Source organism: Rhipicephalus microplus, chromosome 4 (genome assembly GCF_043290135.1).
Source record: "Rhipicephalus microplus isolate Deutch F79 chromosome 4, USDA_Rmic, whole genome shotgun sequence".
Classification (NCBI taxonomy): Eukaryota; Metazoa; Arthropoda; class Arachnida; order Ixodida; family Ixodidae; genus Rhipicephalus; species Rhipicephalus microplus.
The window spans coordinates 227,156,451-227,167,088 of NC_134703.1; positions in this window are offsets into that span (position 1 = coordinate 227,156,451).

Consider the following 10,638-nt stretch of genomic DNA (forward strand, 5'->3'; position numbering starts at 1 on the left):
TGTTCGGTCTCAGGTGAACTGCCGACTCTTACTCGTACTCGTACAGTACTCGTACTGAGACCAAAAGCGGTTCCACTCTAAAGCTTTTCCCCCAAGCTTTATCATTTCAAGCTTTGGTAGCTTAACTTGTTCAGTTGCTTCTTGTCCTGTACTTGAGGGCGTCACCTGCCTTGTCCTATTGATTGAATCCAATTGTTCAGGCTGTCGAAGTCTGATTTATATTGCAGATAAGATCGTCGTTAATTTCATGTCGTACTCTATGATGCTTTCGAATTCAGCTTCGGCATTGTCTTCTGTTAGAAACTTTTCCATTTGCTTGTTCGCGCTCTTGAGACTGTCGCTTATTGCTTTGATCTGCGCCTGCACTGTAAGCAGCTGCTCCCGGTTAGCTCCATCATTAATTTGCTGCTCGGCTGCGTTAATCAGTCGCGTGATCTGAGAGCGAAGCGCTTTCCTTTTCTTCGTTATCACTTCTTTGCTCATATTGAGGTGGTTAACAATGACTCCTTACTTGTCAATCGTTCGTTCTGATGCTCGTACTGTCCACAGTGGTCTCGTCGCTCGATCCAGGTCGATCCTCTGCTCCTCCGCCGTTTTCTTCTCTGCTGCTCCGTGGCAGGTTGACCTTTCTTGCTGGAGAGGAGGTAGTATCCTGGTTCACGGCACCATTATTAAGACGATCGATACCAGGGACTGCTTCGAATGAATACGGTTTATTAGAAGAAGCGAAGTAGCGCGCGCTCGCTTTAGGCAGCAGTCTTCTTTCTTCTTCTTCCGGCATTTGATGAGATTTTATATCCAAACCAAGGCTTCATACGTGGTGTAGCGTGCTGTTAGATTTCCCGTCGTCCTCTCGACCACCCTACCCCTGGAGCTACGTCCACGTCACCGCTTGGGCCAGGTGTCCGGAAATATGTCGCATCAAGATGAAGTCGGTGCTGCAGTCGTTCCCACTTCGCCACCGCGTGCTGCACCTTCTCACGTCATTAACAGCCTCCGGCGTGAGCACCATCCCTTCGCTGGTATGCGCGGGGAAGATGTGGAGGAATGGCTTGACGATTTCGAACGTGTCGGCGCTGCTAACCGGTGGGATAACACCTACTAACTCGCTCACGTCTCATTCTACCTCATGGGTGTCGCCAAGACGTGGTTCCTCAACCACTTCATCGACATCCCCGACTGCTCAGCCTTAAAAGATCAGCTTCGCCTTGTCTTTGGCACACCGGCTGTTCGTTCGGCTCTCGCAAAGAAAGCTCTCGCGACTCGGAAACATCACATCGGGGAGTCGTATAGATCCTACATCGAGGATGTTCTTTCACTTTGCCGCCGGGTCGACACATCAATGACAGAGTCAGACAAAGTACGCCAGCTTCTTAAGGGAATTGCACCTGTAGCATTCAAAGCCCTTGCAATCCAGAATCCGGCTACCGTTGCTGACGTTGCGACAACCTGTCAGCGCCTCGAAGAACTTGAGTCTGTGCGCCTAGAACCAGACAGTGACGCGTCCCGTATTACCGCGGATCCAAACCTACGAGACACAATAAGGGTGATTATACGCGAAGAATTAGAATCAATGGGATTCACACTACCTTCAATGTGTCCCATTCAGTCTTCTTCAACATCATTGCGAGATGTCATCAGAGAGGAGCTCACGTCCATGACCCACATGGCCCACCTGCAGCCCACTGTCGCTCGTACTCTCCCATCGTTCTCGCTTGACGCCGCCGCACCATCAGGCACCGTCAGCTCGACGTCACCGCCACGAACGTACGTGTCGGTTGCTGCCGCATCTCCTATAAGCTTTCCCACGAGCTTTCCGTCACCACCACCTCAGCCGTCATCTGTCCCTCTCAATGCTCTCTCTCCCGGTGCAGTTAACGCAAGTTACTACCATCCTTATCGATCAACTCACCCTACGTGCTATTATGGCGGCTATCGTGGTCACATTTCACGCTTTTGCCGTAAGCACCAGCAAGACGAGCTTCGAGGGTACGACATACGCGAACGGGACTATACCGCAGGAGCCTTGTACCAGGGCCGCCGTTATTCGTCAACGCCGCATCGGTCTCCATCTCCACCAGCATCGGGTGAACTGCGCTGTAGTCATCAATCAACCCGACGCCGTTCACCGTCGTCCTACCGTCGCTCCTCTTCTCCTCTTCAGCCTGCTTCCCTCGCTTCTAATCGGCGTCCGGAAAACTAAGCGATGCAGTTGTTTGGAGGACAAACTGCATTCCAACACAGGACTCTGATTCCTCCAGCGTGCCCTTACAATATGATTTCAGTCACAGTTGAGGGAGTGGACGTCGATGATCTGGTGGACACTGGGGCTGCGTTTTATATTATGCGTGTTGATTTGTGTACCCGCATTCGAAAAGTCACGACGCCTTATGATGGACCAACACAGGTTACAGCCCAGGGAACAATGATTCGCCCTTCCGCTCTCTTTACTGCCCGTGTGCTAATCGAGGACATTCTTCATCATATAGAATTTGCTGTGCTATCCCCGTGCTCCCACGAACTCATTTTAGGCTGGGACTTTCGTTCCTCTGCTTCCACGGCTATTTGTTGTGCACAACGTGTCGTCCATCTTACTGACACAGACCACTTGCTCAGCGACGAAACCTACAGGCCACTTCGACTCATCGCTGCTGTAGACATCCAGTTACCACCACACGAACATCAATTAGTCACAGTTTTGTCCAACGACGTCGACTCTGGTGACATTTTCGTCACTCGGACGCCCCGTTGCTTTAATAAAGGCATAGCTCTCGCATCAGGTGTGGCTCGCTTCAACAATGAATCAGCTGTCCTCGCTGCTACGAACACCACACCAGATAAATTTTTACTACCACGGGGCGTACTGTCGCCTGCGTTGCCGATCTGGAGCCTGTGTGCGTCGTGCCTCTTACCCATGTCTTCTCTAAAGGCCATGCTGCAGATCATGCTGCTTCCTCGGCCTTTACAACAGCCATCAACAAAGACTTGACAGACTCACAGAAGCAACAGCTGCTTGATTTGTTGAAAAAGCATGCAAACTCTTCTGACGTTCATTCATCCACCTTGGGCAGACAGCCGCTACATCGCATTGTATTCAGACCGACGGAACATCCATTCAGCACCACCATCCGTACCACGTCTCTCTAGCCGAACGAAAAATCATTGAGGAAAACGTAGTCGATATGCTGCAATGGGAGATAATCCGACTCTGAACCAGTCATTGGTCGTCTCCCATCGTTCTGGTGCGTGAAAAAAGATGGTTCCGTACGATTTTGCGTCGATTACTGAGCACTCAATAAGATCACTAAAAAGGACGTATACCCCATGCCACGCATCGACGACTCCCCCTATTCCTTACTAGGTGCTGAATTCTTTTCAAGCCTCTACTTGCGTTCCGGCTGTTGGCGAATCCCCATGCACGAAGATGATAAAGAAAAAACTGCGTTTGCAACCCCGGACGGCCTATACAAATTCAATGTTATGCCGTTTGGTCTACGCAATGCGTCCGCAACTTTTGAGCGCATGATTGACACCGTGCTGCATGGCCTAAAATGGAAGACTTGCCTATGTTACCTCGATGACATTGTTGTCTTTTCATCGACGTTTCTTCAACATCTGCAACACTTGGACGAGGTCCTGACTTTCCTTGCGGGCGCTGGTCTTCAAATCAACACCAACAAGTGCCATATCGCCAGCAGATCTATCAAGGTTCTCGGTGATGCTGTGAGCAAGGAGGGAATTCGTCAAGACCCTGAGAAAACTGCTGCGGTGCTTCGCTTTCCTCGCCCTGACAAACCGAAAGACTTGCGAAGTTTCCTTGGTCTCGCCTCTAACTTTCGGCGATTCATGCAAAACTTTGCCTCCATAGCCGCACCTCTCCATAAGCTACTTGCTTCCGGTATGCCCTTTCTGTGGTCTCAGGAGTGTGTATCGGCTTTCGACAGGTTGAACAGTGCCCTCATGACCGACCCTGTACTTTCTCATTTTCACGATGACGCACCGACCTTCCTGCACACAGAAGCTAGCGGCCGCGGTTTAGGAGCCGTGCTCGTGCAACGTGACAACTCTTCGCGAGAGCGAGTCGTTGCATACGCCAGCCGCGTCCTCTCCGCAGCCGAGAGGAACTACACGATCACTGAGCAGGAGTACCTCGCCATCGTTTGGTCAGTGCAGAAATTTCGTCCTTATCTGCATGGCCGCCATTTCACCATTGTGACCGACCACCACGCTTTATGTTGGCTTTCGACACTAAAGAACTTGTCGGGACGCCTCAGCCGCTGGATTCTACGCCTCCAAGAGTATAATTTTGACATCGTGTACAAGTTTGGCAGAAAGCGTAGTGACGCCGATGCTCTTTCTCACTGCCCACCACCAGCGGCTCCACTCTGCGTTTCCGCAATCACTTTGCTCAACACACCGCCAGAGTCCAAATCTACGGCGGTTTCCTCTCTCGCCTCTATGGACCAGCTGCCTTCAGACGACCCCCACGATTTTCATTCTCGACGGCTCGCTGACCCATACTGTCGACGTATTATAGGCTACCTCACTGGCAGTTCCCGTCCACCTAATGCGAGGCTCCGTCGCTAACTCTTGCAATTTAAGCTGGACAACTCGGTGCTGTACCGCAAAATTTACCATCCTGACGGTCAGCGCTGGGTTCCCGTTCTTCCCCGATCGCTTCAGTCTGAAGTCCTCAGAGCGCTTCATGACCATCCGACTGCTGGTCACCTTGGTTACCATAAAACCTACGATCGCTTTCGAAGTCGCTTTTATTGGCTAGGCATTACCACTAGTGTAGCTCGGTACGTCGGGTCCTGCACTCCCTGCCAATGTAGAAAACTACCCTCATCTGCTCCAGCCGGTACACTACAGCCTCTTCTGTGCCCAGCTACACCATTCAAAATTGTAGGCGTCGATCTTTATGGCCCCCTTCCAGTCAGTGCTGCTGGAAACCGGCGAATAGTAACAGCCGTTGACCATTTGACGCGCTACGCCGAGACGGCATCCGTCACTAGCGGTTCAGCTTCTGAAATTGCCGATTTAAATTTCCGAGCCATTATACTGCGTCATGGTGCGCCACGTGTATTGCTCAGTGACCGTGGAAGGGCCTTCCTTTCTCAACTAGTGAACGAACTTCTTCACACCTCCGGCACAACTCACAAGACTGCCTCTAGTTATCATCCCCAGACTAACGGCCTCACTGAGCGATTCCACCGCACTCTTGCTGACATGATCGCCGTCCATATTCAACCAAACCACAAGAACTGGGATGTAGTTCTACCATTCGTCACTTTCGCCTATAATACGGCCATTCAGCGGACAACCGGCTATTCACCATTTTACCTAGTTTATGGACGCTCCCATACTTCTTTCCTGGACGTCTCTTTCTTTACCTGCCACGCGAATCGAATTCATCGCCATCCTCTTCAGAGGAATACGTTTTACGACTCGCACAGTGCCGCCAACGTGCTCGTATAAATACTGAAGCCTGACAGCAAGAGAGAAAGCTAGTTTACGATGAATCACATCGTGCTGTATCCTTTCAACCTGGAGACGAAGTGCTCCTTTCGACGCCTATTCGCACACCTGGTTTGTGTGACAAATTTCAGCCATGGTTTATCGGGCCGTGCACAGTTCTTGAAGAGACTTCACCAGTGAATTATCGCTTGACGCCCCCAGCAGATCACCGTTATCGAACTACTGAGGTCGTCCTTGTTTCCCGTATGAAGCCCTTCATGCGATGTTCTTTGTCCCCTTGACTTGCCGCTGCCAAGCTGGCCGTTTTCACGTGGGGGGAATTAGTGTGGGCATTTAGTATACCCATCCTCTTCAGCTGTACATTATCATGTGTTGCTCATGCATCCTCATTGTTGTCGCCTAGCATCATCATCTTAGTTCGTTCAACGTAGCTGTTGGCTGCCGGTTCCTCCGGCCTAACAAAGGTCTTCCAAACCAAGACTGCGTAATACATTTTTTTTATATCTGTTGAATAAATACTTTGTCTGGTGCTTTCTCACAGACATACACGATTGCATCGTGAAATGCCTCGATTGTTCTTCTAAGAACATGATATTGTGCTGATGTGTGTTAATTTTTTTACATCTGGGATTGTTTTAGTACAGTTACAGACCACATTACAAGAATCCCAAACGCACCTCACATAGCAGGCTGCAGTCGAGATACTTAGTCCAGCAAGTGTCTTCTTCACTGTAGTACAGGAGGTTGATATTGTCACGTTTCTTAAGACAAACTTGGTTTACTGTGTTCGTGGAGTCGACTAGCCAAGCAGCAGCTCAGACAGATCGTCTGTGTCTTCTTCCACTCCTGGATCTCACCCAAGCATATCAGGTGGCATTAGTCCCCCCTTTGAAAGCATCGACTCGATGCTCGTAACGAAAAAAAAATGAAGGCATACACACGCAGATACAGAGAACCAAACGAGGGAGAGTGCCAGTACTCGCAGCGCAAATGAGGAAATTTCGCCAATGCTTGCGCCAAGCGCAAAAAGAAAAGGCATAAAAACACAGGAGAACACGAACAGCAGCAGCAGCAGCACAATGTCACGGCATGTCGCAACACGTGAACCACAAGGGCTACTGTGTGAAGTAGGGCTTCAGCCTAACGACATGCACGGTTTCGGGCCGAAGCTGTCGACGAGAAGACGCTGCGCCGTCCGGAAATACCTCGTAGGTAAGATCGGTGATACGTCTAAGTACCTTGTACGGTCCAAAATAACAGCTTAGGAGTTTTTCGGATAAACCTGGTCGCCGGACAGGAGTCCACACCCACACTCGGTCCCCAGGGTGGTAGGTGACGTTTCGATGGCGGAGGTTGTAACGTCGTGCGTCTTCGTCTTGTTGGTGACTGGTGTTTATGCGAGCTAGCTGACGAGCTTCTTCGGCGTATTGAGTGTATTGCTCAGCGTCTGGAGCGATTTCATTGCTTTGGTCACACGGAAGCATAGCATCGAGCATGGTTCGCACGTTGCGTCCGTAAACAAGTCGGAAAGGCGGAAATCGCGTTGTTTCTTGCGTTGCCGTATTGTATGCAAACGTTATGTATGGAAGAATTTCGTCCCAGGTTTTGTGTTGTACATCAACGTACATTGACAGCATGTCCGCTATGGTCTTGTTAAGCCTCTCTGTCAGTCCATTCGATTGCGGGTGATAAGCCGTCGTTTTTCGATGACTTGTGCAGCTCAATTTAAAAATGTCCTCCATCATTCGTGCTGTAAATGACGTCCCTCTGTCCGTAATCACGCATGACGGGGCACCATGCCGTAGGACGATTTGGTGCACGAAGAACTGCGCGACTTCAGAGGATGTGCCACGGGATAACGCTTTTGTTTCAGCATACCGAGTAAGATAATCTGTCGCAACTATAATCCATTTGTTCCCAGAGGACGACAAAGGGAAGGGTCCAAGAAGGTCCATTCCCACGAGGTCAAACGGTGTCTGTGGTGATGCGATCGGCTGGAGCAGGCCCGCGGGTCTCACAGGCGGAGTCTTGCGACGCTGGCACTCACGGCAGCCTTTCACGTATCGATGTACAGTAGTTGATAGTCGTGACCAGTAATTTTGTTGGCGTACTCTGGCGAGAGTTCGCTAATAGCCCAAATGTCCTGACGTGGGCTCGTCGTGGCACGCAAGGAGGATCTCGTCCCGCATTTCGGTAGGAACAACGAGTAGGAAGGCTTTGTCGCTACCACGGGCGTTTTTCTTGTAAAGAATGCCTCTTCTTAGACAGAAAGAGGACAGTTCGCGAGCAATGTGTCGAGAGACCTGAGAGTTCCGGCCTTCCAGGGAATCAATAGCTGGGCGTAATTCGTCGTCTGCCCGCTGTTTTGACATAAATTCGGAATCGCTGACTGCTCCGAGAAAGGCATCTTCATCCGCGGAGCTCCTCAGCGCGTGCCCCACAGGCGCTCGAGAAAGCGCATCGGACTCTTCATGTTTGCACCCTGACCTGTACACAAATGTAATATCGAACTCCTGCAAACGCAAACCCCACCGAGCGAGACGGCCGGATGGATCTCTGAGATTTGCCAGCCAGCGGAGCGAGTGGTGGTCAGTCACCACTTTGAAGGGACGACCGTAGAGGTAAGGCCGAAACTTGGTCGTCGCCCACACGACTGCGAGGCATTCTTTTTCCGATGTAGAATAGTTGGTCTCGGCTCGAGAAAGAGTACGACTGGCGTAAGCTATTACATGTTCAACGCCACCGTGTCGTTGTACAAGGACAGCGCCAAGTCCGACGTTGCTGGCATCTGTATGAATTTCTGTAGCAGCGTCCTCATCAAAATGGGCAAGAACAGGGGCTGTTTGCATTCTCTGCCGTAGCTCTGTGAACGCTGCATCTTGTTCTGCGCTCCAAGTAAAAGGCACGTCATCTCGGGTGAGTCGCGTAAGAGGTTCAGCTATCTTCGAGAAGTTGGCGATAAATCGGCGATAATACGCGCACAAGCCGAGGAAACGGCGTACTGCTCTTTTATCTGATGGAACAGGGAAGGCGGCGACAGCAGCAGTTTTGTCTGGATCAGGTCTCACTCCATCCGCACTAATGACATGTCCCAGAAATTTCAGCTCTTCGTAGCCGAAATGGCATTTTTGGGGTTTCAGCGTGAGTTTAGCTGTGCGAATGGCGTCCAGAACCTTTCTCAGACGCTTTAGGTGTTCTTTGAAGCTCTCGGAAAAGATGACCACATCATCGAGGTAGACAAGGCAGCTTTGCCACTTCAAGCCAGCGAGAACTGTGTCCATCATTCTCTGAAAAGTGGCTGGAGCAGAACAGAGGCCGAAGGGAAGAACACGGAATTCGTAAAGTCCGTCTGGAGTCACAAATGCAGTTTTTTCTCGGTCTCGTTCATCCACTTCAATTTGCCAATAGCCACTCTTTAGATCGATGGACGAAAAATACTTCGCGCGTCGTAATCTGTCGAGAGAGTCGTCGACCCGTGGAAGCGGGTAAACGTCTTTTTTCGTGACGCTATTAAGCTTCCTGTAGTCAATACAAAATCGCAGTGTTCCGTCTTTTTTCTTCACTAGAACGACTGGCGAGGACCAAGGGCTGCTGGATGGTTGAATAATCCCGTCATCGAGCATATCTTTTACTTGTGTCTGAATAGCCGCACGTTCTTTGGAAGAAACGCAATAAGGCTGCTGCCGGATGGGGCGGACGTCATCGTCGGTAATAATTCGATGCTTGGCGAGGTGTTTTTGATGGACTTTGGAAGAAGAGGCGAAGCAAGACCGAAACTCCCTCAAAAGGTCATGAAGTACAGCCTTTCTCTTGTCTGACAGCGTCGAATTAATGTCGATGTGGTCTAGAAATTTTTCATCCTCATGCGTTTTCTTGGACACGAAGCACTCCATGACGTCGGCAACAGGGTCTCCATAGGCTACGGTGGTTCCGCGGAAAAGATGCCGGTGCTCGTAGTTGAAGTTCGTAACTAGTATTTGCGACAGTTCGTTACGGACACGCACAACACTTCGGGCGGCACATACACCTTGGAGTAGCACAAGTGATAGGTTACTTTCAGCCACCACGTCACCGTCCCGGAGGTCTTCACAAATGACTTCGATGGGAACAGTCGCTCGAGGCGGCAGCGTCACGCTGTCGTCAGCAACACGCAACGTAGGTCTACGGCAGTTATCAGCATCTCGATCTGTTGTGCCTTGTGTCGAGAAGGTCACGATGCGTTCACAGAGATTTATGATGGCACCGTATTCCCGAAGGAAGTCCATGCCGATAATCAGCTGACGTGAACAGTCGCGCAGAACGAGGCAGCTGAGCACAAACGTTGACGCACGAATTTTCACTCTTGCCGTACAGCGAGTTGCTGGGTACAACGTCTCACGATCCAACCGATGCCCAAGAACCTACCCAGCACCTCCACCAGTCTTGTCACGTTTCTTAAGACAAACTTGGTTTACTGGGTTCGTTGAGTCGACTAGCCAAGCAGCAGCTAAGACAGATCGTCTTTGTCTTCTTCCACTCCTGGATCTCACCCAAGCATATCAGGTGGCAATATGAAGGGTTGGAGGGGTGTCCGGGGTCGATGCATACAATGACACGACTGGTTGAACGACAAACAACTTATTTATTACCGATTGAAAGACATTACATAACTGATACCTCGTCAACCGATTCGCGCTCGCCAACCATCCCTCCCGTTCCCCTTGCGGCCACTCCACAGAACACCTGCCACTCTCTTCAACCACTAGTAGTTTCACTACATTACGATAGGTGGCGCCAGTTGTCCGTAGTAAACTCGCATCACATAGCAGGCTGAAGTCGGTTCGGTTAGGGCTGTCAAGGTGGATGGACGTGTTTTTTGAGCGCTCCGGATCCACTGCGCAGATAAGTGTTCTTGCATGTTTTAAAGTTGTCTTTATAATTATAAGGCAGCGGTTGAAATCTTCGTAGCACTTATTTTATGGTACGGCTTTTTCGGGGGCCAGTCACCAGGTATTTATTAGTTAGTGCGGGTGTGTTTGAAATTTTTTTGTTGTGGTTTTTTTTTCTTTTGAAACCCCATGGGGGAGGTGCGCGTACATTGAACACGCAAATTTTTGTAGTAGAGCTTAGACTTTCTTTTTTTATTTATTTCGTAGTGTAGGGCTCGAGTTTAGTAATTAT